Below are 22564 nucleotides of genomic sequence, written 5' to 3'. Positions count from 1 at the left end.
GCAGGGCAGTGCCATTGCACTGGTTCAGCACAAACCACATCCTTCAGCCCCCATCCCTCTGCAGTGCTCATGAAAGTACCCCTGTGCAAGGCATATACAACAGGAGCAAGGTGTTTCTGCTGTTAGTACTACAGTGTACACTCCTCACCAACTTACTCCTAAGTGTAGGAGCCCCGTGTTATGCATGACAGTGCAAGAGATGTTCTTGTATCCAGAAACCACCCCAGAACTAGGTTAGCCTGGCAGGCTTGCAGCACTTCATTTACATATGAGTCAATCCTCCTGCAATACAAACATCAGCGATGCATTCCCCACTGTCCTTCTATTTATACTCACTATTTAACCTGCAGGCATCCCGAGTTAATTAAACAAATCAATCCCATTGAGATAATTGTGTCTCAAGCAAATTAGCACAATTAGCCTCTGAAAAAGAAAAGCCAAGCGCTACCACTGTATTTCTTTATATAATCATGAGCTCGTTCCTCTGACTGTGGGTTCATGGCTATCTAGGAATCTGCATTAAAATGAAAAGTACAATGACACATGAAACTGGCTGATGTACGACTGTTACCGCCAGCAGCTTCTCCCTCTGCGTCATTCACTTCCACTGAAATCAGAGGTGCCCATCAGAAATGAAAGTCAGAATCATGGAAGGGTTTGGGTTGGAAGGGGCCTTAAAGCTCACCCAGTTCCAACCCCTGCCATGGCAGGGACCCCTTCCACTAGAGCAGCTTGCTCCAAGCCCCTGTGTCCAACCTGGCCTTGAGCACTGCCAGGGATGGGGCAGCCACAGCTTCTCTGGGCACCCTGTGCCAGCGCCTCAGCACCCTCACAGGGAAGAGCTTCTGCCTTAGATCTAACCTGAACTTGCCCTGTTTCAGTCTGAACCCATCACCCCTTGTCCTATCGCTGCAGTCCCTGATGAAGAGTCCCTCTCCAGCATCCTTGTAGCCCCTTTTCAGATACTGTGCATCTGCCCTCGCACTCATCATCCCTGTCCTATGACGCCCCTTCTGGTCCTTCCATTCTGCAACAGCTTGTCCAAGCTCATGAAGAAACCCCGTGATGTAATGGGGAGATAGAGGCTCAAATGCAACACTGAGTTTAAACACACTCTTACCTTCCTTTTGGGTCAAGATTTAGCTGTTTATTTTGCAAGCTGGGAGGCCCCACAGCCAATATACCACAGCTGAGATAGTGGGATCTTCCAGGGCAGATACAGGCTGAACTAGTAAGGACAAAATAAAAGCTAGGAGGAAGGGGTACCATCCTTAGAAGAGAAGGAAGCAAGGAAGGATCCCACTGCACTGGACACCTCGCAGCTGTATCACTTTGAGGACAAATCCTGCTCCAAAACAGTACATTACACTGGTACTTACAACCACTGCAAGGGAAGCGGTGGGCTGGTTAAACAGATATAGTAGGGGTTAAGGACATTCTCAATTCTTTCTTCTCCAGCTCAAGCTCATGGAAACCCTCTTTAACAAAGCTCAAGTCCTACAAATGACATCCCCGGTACCCATCCCCTTCTGGAAACCGGCGCCTCCACCCCTCACAGCTCACCCTCCAGACAAGTTCTCCACCACCCTGCCCCTGCATGGCCAAGGCAGGGGCAGGCATCCTTTTCTACCAGTCCTGGCTGAAGAAGAGTCCACAACTTCTGGCTGACAAACGGAGAACACAAGGAATACCAGAACACAAGGAATAGAGGCAAGAAACGCTGAGCATCCTGCAACTGAAAATGGCAAACTCAAGAGGCCAATGTGCAAACCCACAACATCGTCAGCTGAAGCACCTTAACCAACCCCATTCCTTCAAGAGATGGTGGAACAGCTACGCAGTGCATTTGCCATGCTGTGGACCAAGAGCTCAGCATCACCCCTGATGGTTACTGCGTTATTCCACACGAGCCTGCGAGCACGACTGTTGGCTGAATGCTGGAGACTCCATCTCAGAGCTCACGGCAAACTGCTGAGCAGAGGGAGGTGAGGGTGTGTGTATGCGCGTGTGGGAAAGACAGGGAAAAAGAGGAAGGCAGCCATAAAGACGTTAAGGAACCCAACCAGCACGAACCGTCTCCTCTGTTTCAGCAGATGATTCAAGGAGCGATGAGCTGCTCCTCGCCGTGCCTCCCGCCGGCTGCTAAGCAACTGTGGCAGCATCCAGCACTGGCTTCTTCCTCTTTCTGAGGGAATTAGAAAGGCTTTACTAGTACAGCTGTGAAACTGGTAACTGGTACTAGGCTCCAGAGAGTCATTACAGGAGGAGAAAGGGGAACAGAAGTAATGGGGTAAAGAGCGGAGGACAGCAAGGGACCAGGGTGGCACACTGCTGCTGAGGCACCATGCACTGAGAAGGGAGGGTAGGAAGGGGGTAATTTAATAAAAGATTTCCTATTCTTTTCACAAAAGGAAAATGAAGCATTTGGGTTTTTTTGGCATGTAAAAACTAAAGCATTTTTCCCTCTTGGCACATACCACAGAACCACAGAATGGGTTGGAAAAGGCCTTTATGATCAAGTCCAACCATTCCCTAGCGCTACTGAGGCCACCACTAACTCATGGCACTGAGGGCCTCATCTCCATCCTCCTGTCAGGCATTTGTAGGGAGCGATAAGGTCCCCCCTGAGCCTTCTCTTCCCCAAACTGAACCCGCCCATTTCTCATCTGTGTGGTACTGTCATCAGGGGAATCAACTGGCTCAGCAAATGTGGCTGGGATGGTAACAGTGCTGCTCCTTCCACCATCACTCCAAACATGCCACCAGACCATGCTGGCCTGCACACCCAGGTCAGCCAGCCTCCTGATGTGCCCCACAGAGCTCCTGGCCTTGATCGCAGCCTCCTGACCCTCAACTGAGTGGGGCCTGTAGGGACAGGCCAAGGGGAATGGCTTGAACCTGCCCGAGGGGAGACTGAGCTGAGCTCTTAGGCAGAAGCTCTTCCCTGTGAGGGTGCTGAGGCGCTGGCACAGGGTGCCCAGAGAAGCTGTGGCTGCCCCATCCCTGGCAGTGCTCAAGGCCAGGTTGGACACAGGGGCTTGGAGCAACCTGCTCCAGTGGAAGGGGTCCCTGCCCGTGGCAGGGGTTGGAGCTGAGTGAGCTTTAAGGTCCCTTCCAACCCAAACCAGGCTGGGATTCAATGAACGTTAGCACAGACCAGCTCACCTCTGTACATTGTGCTAAGAGGATCCAGCCATGGACCACGCAGAAGACCAGGTCACTACAACGGGCTGGGTGACAACCGAGCCTTTTCCTTGTGGAAGATCAGTTTTCCAACTGGGATGTTTTCAGTGGCGGGGCTCACCAGACACTGCTGCCACACAAGTGGTTTGGTCAGCACAGGCACCCACCACTGGGGCCACACATCTGTGGCTCCCCAAGGCTGCAACTTCTTGTGTGCCATCAAGTCACTCCCCATGCCCACATGGGAGATGCAGGCAGGAGCAGGTAAAGCAGCCTCTTCCATTGCTAGAAACTAGCTCTTATTAAGTAAGAGAAACTCAGAAAGTACCGTCTTACAAAAATCTGTACTCTTTGGCAAAGTAAGAAGCAGCAAACTTAATTTACACGGCACGTAATTCTCCCACTAATCTGACTTTACACAGAAGAAAAGCTGGAACCCTTGCATACAAAGATATATACTTATAAAATTAGCTTAACACTACCTTGTGTCAGTATCGACTGACAACAAAAAGCAGGAACTTTTACATATGTATCTATTATTTATGAGTCAGAGTCAAAATGGATAACAGATATAGCAGGAACAGAGACAGGGCAGCCTGGGAAAAGGGACAGATATCATAAAGTGTATTTAGAGACCCAGTTCTGTGATACAGGAGCCACAGACACAGCTGGCCTGTCATAAAGAATTCATTATTTACAAATAGACTACAGAACACTCCATTTGAGATGAAGAACCATAAATAATTGATGCTCAATACATGTCAGAAGTAAAAGCAGTGGCGTTTTCTACACACGCGTTGGCACTGTGGGGACAAGAAGTGCAATTCATTAGTTTTTAAGGCATTACATTGCACATATGAATTTCATTTTCATCCCTGTAGATAGCACCTTGGGTCCACTCCCCAGTGTGGCACAGCTCTACCTTGTGTCGTCTGTTCCCACCCAAAGAGGCAAATCCAGGGGCAGGCAAGAAACTCAACCAGCGTGACCCCCATCCCAGTGCGGAAACGCTGGGCAGCCCCTCACACAAAAGGCATGCCCCAAGCTTGACGCTGCAATGGAAACTTGCCTCCATTTGAAATTAGATTAAGACAAACTATTCTCTATGGGTAAACAGTCACTGGAGCGGGGAGGGTCCAGTTACCACCGAGATGGAATCAATCTGGAAAGCCGACCTAACCCAGCGCACTGGTTCTTCGTTTTCCATGAGCTGTGCAAATTTGCCTATTTCCCACAAGATAAAGCTAAAAACCCTGTGTGAAACGCTTGCTCCTGCGTTTGTTCTTCTCTCTGTTCTACCTGTACCATTCTTCACAGCCGCAGGATACCTGCATGGATGCAGAACTTCACTGGTCTGACTCCTTTTGTGTCCTTAAAGAAAAAACCCCAAACCCCAATGCCCAAGTACTGGGTAAAACATCAGCCAAACAGAAATGCCCCTCAGAACTCTCCCTGCTCTACCTACAGGTGCCCTTCTCCACACAATGAGTAGTCACAGCTTAAAGTCTGTTTTCTCCCTTTAGAGTCATGCATCCAAACCCAGCAGATCTGTCCAAGAGAGAAACTCAAGTACAGTGCAGAAAGCTGGCCAGCCTACTGCGATGGCGGGGGGATGAACAGGAGCACAAACCCCAGACTCGGCTGGCCCATCACTCCCAGCATCAGCCGGTCTCCATCCACCTCCCCCAGACCTGGAAAGCAGAATAGACCATTGTAATCTCCTTGACCTTCCACCCAGGGTGTGCCACTGACCTACATGCAGATGTATTACTTGTTGGAGTCCAGAACGCACAAACATCACCAATAAACTCCTATGTTAAATACATGCAGTTCTAACTCTCAAGCAGGTGACCAAGAATCCATCATATCCAAGGGGAATTGTTTCAGTGAGTAATTTATCCTACTTAATAATTTGTGTGTTACAACTAGTCCAGATTCACCTGGTTTCTACTTTCAGCTATTCAACCTCATTACACCTCCTACTAAACTGAAGAGCTTCCACTTTCTTGCTCTATAGATCTTCACAAAATACAACTCAGCCACTTCACTTAAAGCACAGGAGGCTTTTTATTTCAAACAAATAACTAGCGACCCAACAGTAAAACAGGTTTTCCAACTGTAATCGATCTCCCAGCTCTCTGAAGCCTTTTTCTTACTAATTACTTTTTCCTGAAGTAGGCACACAAGAACGGGAGCCCATATTGCAGCAATGATCCCGTGCCACTGCTACACTACTGCATACTCCTACAGGACAAGGGGTAACGGGTTAAAACTTAAACAGGGGAAGTTTAAATTGGATCTAAGGAGGAAATTCTTTCCTGTTAGGGTGGTGAGGCACTGGAATGGGTTGCCCAGGGAGGCTGTGAGTGCTCCATCCCTGGCAGTGTTCAAGGCCAGGCTGGATGAAGCCTTGTGTTGGATGGTTTAGTGAGAGGTGTCCCTGTCCATGGCAGGGGGGTTGGAACTGGATGATCTAGAGTTCCTTTCCAACCCTAACTATTCTATGATTCTATGACACGCTTGGCTCTTGCATCCAAAGAGCACATCCATTCTTTTCAGCAACACTGCAAAGAGTTGGTATTTGGTGAGCTTTTTACTATCACCCCAGGTCCCTTCCAGGGTAAACTGCCCCCCAGAACACAGTGAGCCCTTCCCTCTGCACAGTGCACAGAGGTGAACTACTCTGTGCTAACACTCATCAAATCCCAGCCTGGTTTGGGTTGGAAGGGACCTTAAAGCTCCTCCAGCTCCAGCCCCTGCCATGGGCAGGGACCCCTTCCACTGGAGCAGCTTGCTCCAAGCCCCTGTGTCCAACCTGGCCTTGAGCACTGCCAGGGATGGGGCAGCCACAGCTTCTCTGGGCACCCTGTGCCAGCACCTCACGACTGGAAGGATATGGGAACAAACAGATTGTTCTTCAGTAATGGAATATGTTCTACACACACACACTGTGTCCATACCAGAAGGAAATTAATCCTATGTGACAAATGACATGTCATTATCTGCCACAGCCCTAGTTCTCAATGGCATTTTCAAATTTAAGAAGAAATAACTTTGTTCAGTGTAATTACCAGTAATAACAAAATAAGTTATCTCAGATCCATCAACTGAAGGCTTGTAGTTCCTTCCCTTTCCAAATAATCACATTGCCTCATCACCCATTTATATTCACCGCCATCATTTCTCCATTCTCTTCACACACAAGTGTGACAGAAGTCCCAGTATAAAACATGTTCCTCTTTGCAGAAGTGCTGAAGAGCACTGGGTGTATATCTGACATCCTCAGGAGCAACAGGATGTCATACTGTGGTATCCCGGTCCATTCTGAACACTGGACACAGGATTTTCACCTTCACTTTCCCCTCCCAGAAGAGCTTCCCGAGTTAAAACATACCCTGGTTAAGGGAATGCAGGATCGTGGTTTGTTGTTTTGGTGGGGTTTTTAATGTAGTATCTAATAAAGCATCAGCAACATTAACATTATGCTCATTAGTTTATTTAATACGATGAGCTTCCATTAGACAAAAGATAATACAATTGGAGGCTGGAAATTAACTATGGAAACATGTTGATAAGGTTATATGGAGTCATGAAACTTTTTCAACTGCAGGAGCACTGTGCCTACAATACAATTTAAACAAGTTAACTTATTTCAGCTGTATATGTATAATGAACTTTAGCTCTATGCTGTCATATCAGATACTCATTCTTCCAAAACAGAAATGTTTGGTTTGGGTTTTATAGGCAATAAAGCATTTAATGACCATTAAGAAAAGCTACAGTTGGAGTTGAGTCAGAACAACCTGTCAAAACATAGTGCTTCTGGAGATTTCAGCTCAGAAAGAAGACTTCCTATCACTATTAAATGGCAGTAGTATTTTTAGACAATAGTATCAGTGTAGTTGTGCTACTTTTGCTTTTCTAGAGTAAGAGAACTTCTTCTCTTTAAGACAAATAGCATCAGCATTGCAATAGTGTGCTGGAAAAGCACCATGCCAAAAGAGGAGCAAGAAGAGAAGAGTCTGCATCCATCATCACAACAGAGCTGGGGGGCAGTTGATGTTAGAGCCTGTACGAGAGGATCCCCTTGAAAAGCAGGGGTCTAGATGCAAAACTCAAGCACCCTGTGCAGCTTTGCCCACAAGGACTTATTTAGGGCATGGCAACACCATAATGTAGACCTGAAGGTGTTCTTTTCCAGGCTAAAGTTTAATAGAGCTTTAACTTCTTAACAAGGGTCAAAGAAGTTTCAACACATCTCCTCAGGTTAGCATGGCTTTAGTAAAAGCAGTGCAGCCCTTTGCTGAACCCCTGTTCAACTGCAGAATTAATCACCAGAATTCATTATCAGGCACAAAACCTTCCCTAGGACACTTAACTGATCGGCTATGAGCATGTCCACCAGAGCCCACGTCAAACTGAAGCGTTTCACTGGTCACAACTCACAATGGTCACCAACTCACCCACCAGAACACCTCCGTCATCATCATGTGGCTGGTCTAAATAGCAAAGGTGAGGACTCGATAAGAGGGTTTTGGTTTGGGGTGCGTATTGTGTGTTTTGACTTCCATCACCAAGTTCAAAGGGGACAGAGCAGTGCCCTCATTTCTGAGCACATTAGTATCCCAAGCAATGGAGCAGCAGGGCTTTCACCTCTTGCCTGCTCACTGCAAGCTCAGACCTAACTGTTACCAACTAAAACAAGCAAAATAAAGCACACAGCTCCAGCCATCTGAGAAAGCATGTATCTTTCCCATTCTTCGTGAGCTGGCTTAAAATCACAGGATGGTTTGAACAGCAAAGAACCTTAAGATCCTCTAACTCCAGCCTCCCACTAGAGTAGGTTGCTCCAAGTCCCTGCGTCCAACCTGGCCTTGAGCACTGCCAGGGATGGGGCAGCCACAGCTTCTCTGGGCACCCTGTGCCAGCGCCTCAGCACCCTCACAGGGAAGAGCTTCTGCCTTAGATCTAACCTGAACTTGCCCTGTTTCAGTTTGAACCCATCACCCCTTGTCCTGTCACTGCAGTCCCTGATGAAGAGTCCCTCTGCAGCATCCTTGTAGCCCCCTTCAGACACTGGAAGCTGCTCTGAGGTCTCCACGCAGCTTCTCTGCTCCAGGCTGAACAGCCCAGCTTCAAGTGAACCAAGTGACTTTTGTAAGCCCACATCAAGCCTGTGGCAGAGGAGAAGCAGAGCCTGGTGAAGGCAGAGACACTCCAAAGCTGGGGACAGCTCAAACAGGGCAGCAAAGACATCTCCTCACTATGAGGAGTGCCTGTATCTCAGCAACACCCAGCACAGCAGGTAACGGCATCACTTGAAAGGATGACCCTAAGATGCTGCTGGTGGTTATTCTGCTGACAAGCTGCATGTTGGCCTTTTGGTCAGCTTCTCAAGTACAATCCAAATGGCAAAGTAGGCTGAGAAACTGTTTCTTGTTACTTCACATTTCTAATATAGGCCCTAGGCAGTCGCTCAGCTCTGCACTTGCCTTTTGTGGTTGCATGTATTTCCTATTTAAGAAAGGGACTACAGCAGTTCCTGGTTTATCACATTCTCTTCAAATAAAGGGGTTGAGCAGCAGCTTCCTCTGCTGCGCGTTACACTGCATCGGTCAACGCTCTCTTCCCTCTCAACTCTGCTCAGAAATGCTCAGCCACTTGCAAAGCCGATTTACAGACACAAGGCAACAAGAGGTACAGTTCCTAAACCACATCCATGCGGACAGCCCATGGGATTTTCCCCTCCGTACCCGGATTTCAACCCTCCCTTCTTCCATCTGCGCTTTCCAGCTCTTTCAAAGTAACGAGGAACCATTTCTCCAGCTTGGCAAATCTGGCACATTTCATTTTCCCTGTCATTCGCGAGAGACACACAAACTATTTGGTATTAATAGTAAGAACACTGTGTACTTTGTAAAGCTTTATTCAAAGCATCCTGTGATCTGCCCCTGAAAGCATCAATTTGGCACCTTCACAGAACTTCTGAGGCACATATTATAATACACCTCGCACAGGTGGAAGCTCAGAGGCACACTCAGGCTGAAGTGACTTGCTCTTGGGCTGCCCACCAGAGCCCAGAACAGAGATGCATTCTGTATTGCAGCATTTCTGGCCAATGCTTGCTCCAGTGCTTCCTGCCCCACATCTAACTTCACAAGTCCTCGTCTCTTTCCTCTTCTATCACCACACCTACACAAGTCTCTGGCAGAACTTACCAGCCATCTCTTTTTCTTCCCCAAGGATTTCCTGCTATCAAGTAATTCAATCATGAAGGAAGAAGTTCATCACCTGCTAAGGAAGCTACTTACACAAACAGCATCCCCACCAGCAGCAGTAGGTATGGCGAGGTTCCTATATCCCAGATGCCATCCCCACTGGCTGAACATGAAAAGCTGATGTTAAACCCTTCCAAATGAAAAGGGTACTCTCGGGGTTTAGTCTTTAAAACTATTTTCCCTGCATAAGCGAGACTGCTGCTCAAATACCATACACATCTCCACTTGTTTTAAATGGGGGGAAAAGGACCTAGAAGTTCAGTCTCTCCTCCTGCTATTCTTCAGATGCACTTTTATGTGATGGTATAATAATATTTCTTTACTACGAAAAAAAGTAAAAATGAAAGAGGAAAAGCAACCAGAAAAAGATTAATACTTCAATACTATGGCAACATCTGAAAACATAAGGGAATCATTTCAATGTTAATCAGCAGTGAAAACCAGAATCGCATATGAAAAAGGCAGTGGCTACACAAATGTGAACTAGCCTTGCATGACAGCCAGCACACGAGCTCCTGACTTTATTTGATTCAGTAGTGCTTGAAGAGCATCACTTGGTTGGATTCTCACACCAGGATCCATCAAGATGACACCTGGACACACAGCCCTCTGTCTTAACAGAACTGCTTTAATAATGCAAGAGAATCCCGTCATTAACCAGCTATGGCTCTGCTGAACCATATGGTTCAGCCCCTGCTGCTTCTACTCAAACCTTGTGCAATAAGAGGTGTCACCAGAAACCAGTAACAGAACTTAGGCTTATCCTGCGGGTGACCCTCAGGTACCTGCTATAATCTAAATTGAACAGTAGTTTTTTACCTCCTTTTATGTCTCAAGGAGTCAGGGCCACAAAGCATTTCCAGACTCCACTCTTCACTAGGGTACCCAGACCATGCCATCTCATCCCTTTCATTCCCTCACACCACCTCTGGAAACTAGAGGCACAAGAACACAGCCTCACCTTGCTCCAACCCTCATACCAGAGCTCAGGAACAACAGCTAGGCTCTCCGAGTGACACATGGAACACACATTTCCTAGAGAGGAAATGCAGGCACCCCTCAATGGCTGTCCAACAGCCTCTCTTGGTAGGAACGGGAAGCTTCCTAGGCAGCATGGTCCATCCAGTAGTTCAAAGGAGAACATTACCCAGCAAGCTGCAGAGGTACATTCCAAGCACATTCTTCATGTTCTTCAATCAGTCCAAGCCTGTTGGATATTCTAGCACAGCACCAAAAAGCTCTGCCTCAATGGAGTTTTATTTGTGGGATTGCTGGTGCAGCTAACTCAACTTCAGAGAACACCTCTAGTGAAGACGTCGTCATCACCCCCTCTTCAAGCTACAAAAGGGGGTGGCATTTTAAGCTGCAAGGCAGCAGAAGACAGCAGGCTGGAAACGGGCAGGAGCTAATTTGTTCTTCCAAGCTGTCTATTCCAGAAGGCCAGAGGAAGTTTTAGTGTGACACAGTCAAGTCTGCTTCATTTGCCTGGCTATTGTTGACCGCACCGACTAGGGTAACAGCCAGACAGTGTATTGCTCTTCCTTTGTATAAGAGAAAGCATGCAAACGTTATGAGTAACACAAGTTTTCAAACTAGCAATGCACAAAGTGATAGCACTAGTATCTGTTAGAGGTAAAATGCATCTGAGCCTATACAACACAGACCAAACAGGGTATTCCCTGACCATCAGAAGATGGCTTTGGTGGGAGGGTACCATTACTCAAGTCCCTAGAGGCTTCCCACACTGCCCTAAACAGATACTCGAGTCACTTCAGAAATAGCCTGTGAGATGCACAAAATGAGGCTGTGTAGAACATCCCTACAACACCCTTTTGAGGTGCGATCAAATACTATCCTCCCCGGCCACCTTTACAATACATCATGAAAGCAGTATCCTGTTGAGGCTCAGCATCTGAAAACAAAAGGCTAACAGAGTACTAAAGCAACAAGGTTTTTTTTTCCTCCTGATAAAATGGAGGAGGAAAACCAGACCCAGCCCTGTTGGCACACTTGGGAGACAAATTCCTTTTGTCAATTTATTAACTTATTTTCTTCCTCCTGTTTAACAAAATGAATTCAATGGTGTAGAAGTTGGCACTGCACCTATGTCAGAGGAGGAAAGTTGCTCTATTCCTTCTTGGTAAGCAGTGTAAATAGACACACAAAACCCCCCACCCACAGGATATGGAGAGCTATTCATTTAGTTTAGCCAAGTCTTTGCCAGACTGTACCTTTTGACTATTAGTTGATGGTAAATGTGCAACTGTCTGGTACTTCATCTCATATAAGAACTAGACCAACAGAAGTACCAACATCCAACTCCAAAACCAGAACACAAGTGGTATGAATACAATTGTCTAGCGAAATGCCACTGAGCAAGACCAAAACAACTACACCCCCGCATCCATGCAGCATTCAAAACAAAGATCTCCAAGAGGTCCTTCTGTTCACACAACACCAAACTGCAGCGTACAAGAAGTTCAGTTTAGGGGCTCAAACCCCTGTCAGTGTTATGTCTAATGACAGGACCCCCACTTCTGGTATTCGGGGGGCCTGATGGGATGCTGTCCCCATTGCCGTTACCAGGCATCTGAAGGAAAATATTAAACCATTTCTTGTCATCTGCACAGAACATGAAACCTGGAGCAAGGGTAAGCAAAAACCAACTCGGGTTACTCTTTGCTAAAGTGTGTTTTTTGCTGGGTATAGTTTATCTGAACAACAGCTGGCTTCAATACAGCAATAACCCAAAGTTACCAACTCCTCGGAATAAACAGAGAACCGTAAGGGTTATCCTTGGGGAATTGCATTCAGGAAGGCAATGATCCTGTAAAACAACTGGGGGTCACGGCAGACACAGGATAGATACTAAACTGCCTGCATGAATCCGCAGCTAAGCAAGGAAACTTGGCCTCTACATGGGCAAGAACTGTATTTTGTACAAGGCAACGCAAGGAGGGAGGGCCTTATCTAAAGAACAGCGAGAGCATGGGCAACTTGCACTTCAGCAAAGAAAACACCACAAGAACAGCTAAAGAGTCAAAAAATACATCTTAAGCCGTGTTCCTAAAGTCTGCATATTTGGCTTATCAAAAGGGATAACGGTTATCAGTGACTGACTGACAAAGCAGTCTCCACCAAATTTACTCAGAAGATAAAGAATACATTAGCCAAAACTGGGCCCCCAAAACACACTGCTGGCAAAGGGAGAAGTTTGGAAGAGTTCAGAATTAACCTCCCCTGCCCAACTGTCCATAGTTACTGTTGATTGCTATGACTGTGGTCTGCTCAGGGAATCATTGACAGCGAGCCTGCAGAAGTACCCACAAGAACCGCTTCCATCTTATCCAGCTGACTAAAACCCTGTAGAATTCCTCTGGCGTTCACATCTTCCCCACTCCTCAGCAACGCTATCCATTCAGAAATACAGACCCCTGCACTTAAGTAACTGGAACCCGTGTGGCTCTTGGAGCACATCTCTTTCAGAAGGACCGGCTGCTCCCCACACACCAAAGTTCATTTGTCTGCAAAGGGCTCCACAGCCACAGGTCAGGGTATTGAAGGCTTTTCCCAGCGCTCCAGGACAGGCTGGGCTCCACCGTTCTGCTGCTCTAGCTCATGTTAATTCGTGCTGTTAATTCACGTGGCTAAATGGGGAACATGAAGTGATTTCCACATAGAATCACCCGTGGTGGGTCTGAGCACCAAAGCTTATGGATACCCACATCTCCCTCTCTGCACTTTTTAACTCATAGGAACTGGTACTCAACAAACACACCTGGACAAAGCACTTTATTACATCCCTCCAGGATGATCGCTCGCGCCCACTGGAGCCCACAGAACTTGGGTCAGGAAAACAGCCCTATGGAGAAGCCATGGGCTGTGGGTTCTGCCAGGTTTAGCTCCCTGCACAGGCTCAGTGGGGTGAAGGGCAGGCAATGTGCATCTCAAACTGCAATGCTAAACTACACCCCGTCTTGTTTGTGCTTTGCCTGCTCCAAAGGGAACTTCACATCAGCTCACTTCTCAAGCAAAAGCTGAAATGGTTCTTCCCATTTCAGCCCTATGGCTTTAATGCGCACTCTACAGTAACGATTTCAGTTTCTTATTTCAGTGCTTATTCAGGAGTGCAAAGTTACTTACATCTTGCAGAACCAGCCAGCTCATCCCAAGAACGTCCTACAGCAAATGGCGGCCTTTTTTATAAGGGTAGCTTGACAAGTACTAAATAGGCTTATTTCCCTTCTCAATTTTTATAGGAGCAACGCAATTCTTACAATGAGCAGCTTGGGGAGCCCAGGGGGACAGGGGTGGGGAGTGGGAAGTGAGCATTCCACTTGTACATTAGGAGCAGAACCACAGAAATCTGCTTTTCAGAACATGGTTCATCTTCATTCCCATATAAGCTTACATCTAGGCCTCTGATACACGAATTGAATGTATTCCGCTGCTTTCTATCTGCTGCCTGGTACCTGCCTGCTCCCCAAACATGCCTTCCAACTCACTTGATCCTTTGAAGCTGACAGTTATCTACACATTCAGGCACCGAAGTCATTTATTCCTTCAGAAGCGTTAAGCACATACAACTTGCAACATCATATTGTGCAAATATTCAAATCTTCTGAGGAAAGGAAAGCGCATTTACCTTGATGTCTACATTTACATAGCTATTCCCCCCCCGCCCCCAACTTTGTTGTCTGGAGGCTCTTCCTTATGCATGAGAGCTTTCCCATTTTCATCCCTGCGCTTCCAAGGTCCTTTCCACACTGTGACAAACAGCAAAATAACCCAAGCAAAGGAACTCAAATTACCCATTTCCATTTGATTCACATTGACTTGCTCCTGCAGAGACAACGCCATTCACAGGCAATGCCAAAGGAAGTTATTAAAACTCATCCAGCAACAAAGCAAGAGGTTTGCACTGATGTGCACTAACACAAGAAGCAATCACAATGTCCGAGCTGATAAAGAGAATTCCTGGACTTTGGTTCTATTTAGTCTCATGAAAATCAAGGGTTACTTCCAGTAAAAAGCAACACCACACTGAAAATACAAAGAACACCAATAGTTCTATGAGTTACTCTACTTCTGCATGTGATAAACTGGGGTGTGCACTGCCAAGACTCGTTAAAAGGAACAACTAGAAAGTGTTTGTGAAACATACTGCTCTTATAAAGTGCATTAACAGCTATTAATACTACACATCAATCTACTGCTTTTCACATAATCAATCTTAATCGGCAACCTGATTTGGAACTGTTAAGACAAGCGACCTTGGAGCTGCAATCCATCAGGTCTAGGCTAACAGTGGGTGAAAACAGGCCTGATAACAGCTACTTCCTTGTCGTTTCCTCCCCAAAATGACACAACGCTCCTTCAGGGATCAAAGTCATTTTTATCTCATAAACGTACCTCTGAAAATAGATTAGGCCTTACAGAAAGATTCCACACTTATTACCCGAGCTATTGGGCTCCTGCGAAACTTGACTTGCAGGTCACCAGGGCCCTGGCTTCCTCGGAAGGAAGATAAAGGCACAGGGAAATACGGGGGAAGGAAAAGACAAGACTGGGTGAGAGGTCTGGCACCTCTCAACATTGCCACAAGCTTGCCAAGGCTTGTAATTTCATCATAGCACTTCAGGCATATTAAAAGAGCTATCACCCATTTGTGTGAAGTCAACCCCATCACGTAATCAATAGGATGGATGCCAAAAGCCAGCCGTTACATGGAAGTCACCATGGCTAGGATTAAAACAGGAGCACGTCCCACTGCTTTAAATGGGGCTAAAGGATAGCAACCCCTTTAACTGCAAGGGCAGCAATAAACACAGGAGTGCTTCAGAAGTACTTCCCTGGAAGGAGGAACAGCAGGGAACGGGACAGGAAGTATCCATGAGAACTCTAAGTGACCAAGGGAAAACACGGACAGCAGGCAGAGCGTCATGGTTTAAGCCCAGCCAGTAACTCGGGACCAGAGGGCACGTTTGGAACAGGATCCAGATGCCTGTCTGGAAGGATGGAAACCCAAATGTCAGTGGGGAAAGGGAGCAGAAGGTGAAATCAAGTAACACCAATGCCACAGCAGTCAGGGACAGCTGAAGTAGTGATGTGTCCCTGCCCATGGCAGGGGGGTTGGAACTGGATGATCTTGAGGTCCTTTCCAACCCTAACTATTCTGTGATTCTATGATGGACACCCAACAAGTGCAGTCTCAAAAAGCAGCAGGACCAGGACAGCCACTTCTTGTGACACATGAGGACCGGGAGTGGGGCAGTGGCACTTCTCCAACCCAGGCTGCTGAGAAAGGGACAAACGAAGCCCTCTCGGAGAAAGGAGACTCAGATCCACACATTCACAGCTCAGGAGAACTCCCAGCCCCGAGAAGGTATCTCGGGAAACAAGGACGTAACACCTTCTTCTGGAGCTGAGAGACAAGAGCTGGTGGGAAGTGCTGCTGCTTCCTCCCAGAACCTCCTTTCAAAGGCAGTCCTGAGACTGCTGGCACCTGGCTCGTGCTCGGTACACGCCTGGCGCTGGTAATAAAGCCGTGGCGAGAGAAGGTGTCGTGGCCTCAAGCTGCAGAACTTGTTAGAAACAGAGCCTCCTCGGTGGTGGCTTTCTGAGGCAAGGGGAGAGCAACCTCACCCCAAGAGAGAGAGCACAACAGCAGCCAGCTGCGCCACAAGGGCTGCCCCCGTTACAGCACACAGATTCATCCATGCCCACTCCATGGGAACAGCACTGAAAATTAACTAATAGAGTAACAGATAGCACAAGAGGAACCGGCCTCAAGCTGCCCCAGGGCAGGTTCAGATGGAGCTGAGGAGCAATTCCTGCCCCAGAGGGTGCTCAGGCATTGGAACAGGCTGCCCAGGGCAGGGCTGCAGGCACCGGCCCTGCAAGTGCTCACACCCCATGGAGACGAGGCCTCAGTGCCATGGGGCAGGGGTGGCCTGGGCAGTGCTGGCAATGGTTGGACTGGGGGAGCTTAAAGGGCTTCTCCAACCTGGTTGGTTCTGTGATTCTATTGCATGATTCTACGATGAGAGTACACAGACAGCACCAGCGATGCCGCGGTGGGCACCACACAGAGCCCAGTGGCAGATGAGTGATGGGATGGCAGCTAGACCACCTTCATGTGCAGGGATGCTGGCACAGGCAGGCAGAACACGCGCTAAGAAGTCCCGAAAGCGGCTGTAATCACCCATTCTTGGAGCACAGGCAGACTGGTTGGAACACGTGAAGAAGGTAGTTTACATACCAAAGCAGGTATGCATGTGAGGTGCTCTGCGTAATAACTGCACACGGCGAGACCTCTTACCTGAAGAGCTGGATTTTGCCAACTGTACACATACAAGACCACCTCCAGGGAGAAAGTGAGCTTTAACACACAGCATTTGTAACACAATTTAACACATGGTGCACGAAAGAGGGTAGTCTGAATGGACAAAATGCCTCACACTTCCACAAGAAGTCTAAGCAGCAAGTGAATCTTGGATTCTTGCGTACTCCACGTGGGGCCAAGAGTTCTTGCTTGGACAGCCACCCTCCAAAGGGTAAGTCTACTCAGCAAACAGAACTTACGGGGGAGAGAACCAAAACCAAACTAAAAACCCCCCAAGAGTGTCTACAAGAGCTAAATCTCTGAATCCAAGGAAAAAAGTCATTCAGTCCCGGTCCTCACACAATGCCATCATGCACTTTGCTGTTCGCATGCCTTTCCATTTTCCAACCAACGGCCAAGAAGAACAACAGGTATTTTTGAGGCCTGTAAATGGCACAGAACTCAGGAAAGCAGAAGACACAAAATGAAACACGTAAGCACTAGAGCTGCATAGTCACAGGTTGGAGCGTAGCTTGAAAGACAGTGACAATCCCTATGTAATACTACTACAGCGTTTGGCTGTTGTTTGAACGTGGTATCCCAAAAGCTAAGGATTTTAAAGACATCAATTCCTCTCTTACCAGCAGCAGCCTCTAAACCAGAAACCAAGAGAAAAAGTATCTAAGCACTGCCTTTTAAAAGCACTGCTATTAAAGAAGGCAAAACTAACGAACACCAAACAGCAGCAAACCTACCGCTTCCTTCAGCACATAAGTGGCAGCAAAGACTCATTTCAGACTCAAACCTAGAGGTTTTCGACTCAAATACACCCTGTCCTAGTAAAAACTGTCCCAGTCTGAAAATACTGCAACAGGAAAAACAAGTTTTAAAAGAACAGAAGTTAAACAGCTCAAGGATGTTTTTACCTTTCCAATGTCTGCGGGGAAGAGGGGGGAAGGAGGCGCAAGCAGAACCTCAAAACTGAACAGAAACTTTTCTACCTCATCTGTTACTTCATAAGAAGCTCTAAACCAGCAGGATAAGTGTGACCTCTCTGGCTAAGCCCCGTGCCTGGAAAGGCATACGTTTGTGTCTTCTGGGCTTTGTCCATCAGTTCACCAGGAGAAAGGACTGGGACATAAGGTGTACGCACCAGAGACAGTCTGGGCTCGGAGGGTCACAGGCATATGGACTTAAAAGTACATAAATCAATTATACGCAGGGCTCTGTCAGGGCAAGAAAGGGTTGTCTTCAACCTGAACAAGAAACCAGTGAGACTGTTGTGTAGGAAGATGTTAATCTTACCCTCTCTCTTACCTTATCAGACACATCTCCTCGTCCTATTCAGAATCCAGCAAGCCATAAAATTCCATCTGTAACAAAAGGAAAAGCCTATTAATACCTCCCAATAACCTCACAGAAGGCAAAGAAGAAGTACAAGGCAAACAAACGGTTTAGCTTCTGCTGCCATTCCAGTATAATCTACACCCCAGGCAAGTCGCCCTCCCGTCTGCAGCAAACTGGGAAACCTGGAGAGAAAGGTATTAAAGATGTTGTAACATGTTCTGTAAGAAACACGCTCTTCCTCCTGCAGCAGGGCTAGCAGAGGTGGCCAAAGCACACAGGTTAGCCTGCCGAGTCATAAATAAGTCTGCAGCATCCTCTCATTAAATTAAATGACCATTAAATTACATAATGCGAATGGCTGTAAAATGAGCCCAGTGCTAATGGCTAGAAATAATCACGGCCATGTTATACGTCGGGGAGACGGTTTTCCAGCAGTGTATCAAACCTGGGCAGGCAGCACTTTTTATCTCCAGGCCAAGAAACTGTCAGCATCCAGCCTTCCTTAAATAAAGCAGGCAAGACATGTATGGAACAAAGCTCTTGTGCACGAGTTTAAACGATGCCTACCCTGAGCAAGTGCATTTCATTTCTTAACACCTTTACAAACCAAACCAATGTAATAAAGATGCTTTTCTGGTATAGGTAAACACAAGGCAGTCTGGCATGCTTGGGATCAGAGGAAAGAGTACCACATTTTAGCCTGATAAAGTTGGGCTTGACTGAACACTTTCCATGGCACTATTAAGACAAGGGGCCATGACCTGCAATCCAGCCAGTCCACGAGTCACTAGGGCATGAGAGAGACCTCCTGCCTGGTAACTTAGAATAGCATGAGAGTCTACCTAGAGCGAGCAATGTGAATCAAGGATCCGAGAAAGCAACCAAACCAACTCCTCCACACACCCTTTAAGCCTTTCCAGCATCCTGCCCACAAGCCCTAGAAGCCTGCTAAGTTCAGTGCCAGGCTGGAAAAGGCCAGGGATACAGTGTGCCATTTCACTTGTATATTAGAGAATACTATTTAAAGTGAAACAAACATAAAACAGCCACCCTTCGTTTTTCAATCCAGTTATCTGGGGAGAGATATGACAGGAATGAAAGGATTTGAAGCAAATAGTTTTCATATTTGCTTACTCTTCCTGTAGTGATGCTACTGAGAGCATCCCTGTGCCTAAAAAGCTAGATGAAAAGAAAACACTGTGGTTTAGCCGTTTGACATCAGTTTGCACCCTCCATCACCTTCCTTGGACACTGAGCAGCATGATGCCAATGGACCACTGGTGCTCCACGCTGAGGAAAGGTGACATCCTTTATAACATCCTTTGCTGTGCTGCCATTTCCCTGCCAGCAAACATGGCTCACCAGCCAGAAGGGAAGCCACAGACCTGCTCTGGGATGCTCCTCTTTTTCCCTGCTAAGTGCATACATTAATATACACTTTAAGTGCTAATCAGAAATGTTTCATCCAGAAAATACCATTTTCTCATCTTCTACTAATAACAACTTCTTTTTTTGCCGTTACAAGAACAATAAAACACCATACTTCCATCATTGTGAGGTTTTTGGGGATTCTTTTGGGGTTTTTCTGGTTTCTACGAAGAGATCTTTAGTTCATGTGACAGAAAGACTGGAACAAAAGAGAGCCACTGCCCAAGAGCCCACTTGACTGTCCCTACCCTCCTATTCCCCTGCCAACCCAGTGGAATTCCTCCGAGCACAACCTCTTCCTGGCTATTTTCAGCGAAGCTGCAGCAATCCCACACGAACAATGGGAAGTTTGTTTGACTCCAAGAGTAAACGTTTTGCAGCTTCCAATGTAAATATTTTAATTAATGGGGTTTTTTTAACTCTCTGCTGCCTTGCTCGTGTTCACATCCACAAGCGCCATCAGCACAGCAGCACCGCTCGACGGCTGTGACAGAGAGGAAGAGAGAAATACAACACAGAAAAATGCCTTCAGAAAAACCACCTTTGTAAGAGCATCAAAACGCACCGGGGGAGAGCTGCCACAGAAAGAATTAAAACATTGGGGCTGTTCAGCCTGGAGAAGAGAAGCTGCGTGGAGACCTCAGAGCAGCTTCCAGTGTCTGAAGGGGGCTGCAAGGATGCTGGAGAGGGACTCTGCATCAGGGACTGCAGCGATAGGACAAGGGGTGATGGGTTCAAACTGAAACAGGGCAAGTTCAGGTTAGATCTAAGGCAGAAGCTCTTCCCTGTGAGGGTGCTGAGGCGCTGGCACAGGGTGCCCAGAGAAGCTGTGGCTGCCCCATCCCTGGCAGTGCTCAAGGCCAGGTTGGACACAGGGGCTTGGAGCAAGCTGCTCCAGTGGAAGGGGTCCCTGCCCGTGGCAGGGGTTGCAGCTGGATGAGCTTTAAGGTCCCTTCAACCCAAATCAGTCTGGGATTGTATGAAAGAAAATAGAGTCTGCTCATTCCTGTGACCAGCTGAGGGCTTGTGTTGGTTCCCATTGAGATAGTGGGCCTGTTTTATGAGCCAACTTGTAGAAAACCACAACCCAAGCTGTTTCCCTAACAACATCACACCCAATGACCGGGATACTTGCAGAAAGTGATGACTATCTTTTTGCCTCAGCCATCACTACAGTGGCTCCGAACCACCGCACCACTCTGCATCCACTCCACAGGAACACTCCAATCTCCTATTACGGATCCATAAACCAAGCACTGTGGACTCTGTCAGCACCTCAGATTCACTCTCCCTGGGCAGGGCTGCTTTGGTACTACAAAGGTGACCCAACAGAGATGCTGAGCCTTCCTGCACATGCTCCTCTGGTGGTTTCTGGATCCAGCAGCATCCCTGAGGTACTCGCAGCTCTTCCATTCTGAAGAGTGCCTTTCCCTGCAGAAACCATCCTCTGCCCCCAGATCCAGGGATAGAGTTTGGATGTGCCATCAGCAGATGGCTGGCATTCAAGACTTCATTTGAAAAAGAAAAGTAAAAGAAGTGGGACACAGATGGTGCTGTTCCTGCTTTCCCAAAGCCTGACTGGAATGTGAAGGTAGACCTGCCCTTCCTCTGCTTTTATTTGAATGGGAGGGTTTGTTCCTCCTCCACTGACCTCCCCACGCTTGATGCCTGTTAGCAACATCCTTCTGCAAGTGCAGCAATTCCCTGCCACTGTCAGCAATACACATGCTACACTGGGTAAAACCCTCCCTGCTCCAGCCTAATCCTGCACTCGCGCTCTCCCACTGCCTCATGCAGGATGGTGGTGGTGCTCTCGTAAGACTTCTCAGATATGGGGATTCTCGCAATCACGCAGCAGCTCCATCACCTCCAGACCCCCATGGCAGTGCCACTTGGCATCACATCCCACCCAGCAGTAGCCAGCACTGGAAAGGATGGAAGGAAGCCCACTGCCTTTCCAGTGCTAAATTAGTAAATGCTAACTATCAGAGAGCAGTGAAGGACAAAGAATGCCTGGATTGAGAGATCCTCTAATTTGGAGCAGCAGGAGACACTGGGGACAACAAGGCACCTGCTGTTTCTGCACAAGCAGCCTGTGCTGGTGCTCATACCCTGAGGAAGTACATGTGAGTAGGTACATCACCCTGTCATGCTAGGCACCCACCTAAGTACCTGTCTCCTACGAAGGGTAAATGGATACCAAAGGGCAGCACCATTTGGGACAGGGCGATTTGGAAAGATGTGTTTGCAAGACCCTTCCTGCCCCTGCCAATGCCACAGAGTGAAACTAAATCTCCTGATCCTGGTTTTGAGCGTTACTGACCACTGCTATGATGTACCTGCATGCACAATACCAGCTTTAGCTTCCACACTGGCAAAGACCAAAAAAAAAAAACCCCAAAGCAAGCCCGAAAACCATTTGTTTGCCCATATTCCCCATCAGACTTCCTGGCTGTACACATAACACCAAGACACCGAGTAAGAACCAAAGTAGTAAATATCTCTTCTCAGAAGAGCTCTTTCAAAACAAACTCATACCCCTTTTCCTGCAAGACCAAGTGAGGAAGCAGACTTTGCATCAGGCCCTCAATGCACATGGGCTCTGGAAAAGGAGACCTCTTAACAAGTGAGCATCCTAAGGCTTATGTTGGTCCTTCCGTCTTCCCCTTGGACTTCTTACAGGGAGCCACTGCACTTGGCTTCTTCCTGCGCCTCTTGCATCAGCAACATGAAACTCGCACAACCTTACCCGTGCCTCTGTGGTCCTCTCATCAGGGCAACGGGTGGAAAGGCTCCACAAAGGAGCGGCACAATCATAACTCGCCCATGCCCACGGGATAGAAAAAGAGCGAGGAGCGAACAGATGAATGTTAATCTCTCCTCCCTGCCACCAGCAGCAGCCTGTGCTCTCCCACGCAGAGAAAAGGGAGGCTGCACAAGCCGGGGAGGCCAAACTGTCTGGGAAAACGTAGGAAGAGAACTGATGGCAAATTCCCTTCTCTGC

At 47.5% G+C, this 22564-nt stretch overlaps 1 protein-coding gene across 4 annotated transcripts in view; it reads right to left on the bottom strand.

Annotated features, from left to right (window-relative positions):
- The window catches only part of TRERF1 (transcriptional regulating factor 1), a 99007-nt gene that overhangs the window by 49608 nt on the left and 26835 nt on the right, over positions 1-22564 (bottom strand). For all 4 annotated transcript variants that reach the window (XM_065679304.1, XM_065679305.1, XM_065679307.1 and 1 more), the window contains exon 2: positions 18103-18158. The gene's annotated coding sequence lies outside the window, so the exon portion shown is untranslated. The remainder of the gene's footprint in view (positions 1-18102; positions 18159-22564) is intronic.

This window comes from Lathamus discolor, chromosome 5 (genome assembly GCF_037157495.1).
Source record: "Lathamus discolor isolate bLatDis1 chromosome 5, bLatDis1.hap1, whole genome shotgun sequence".
Lineage (NCBI taxonomy): Eukaryota > Metazoa > Chordata > Aves > Psittaciformes > Psittacidae > Lathamus > Lathamus discolor.
Note: the sequence above shows the minus strand (reverse complement) of the source record. Positions and strands in the feature narration are given on the sequence as shown.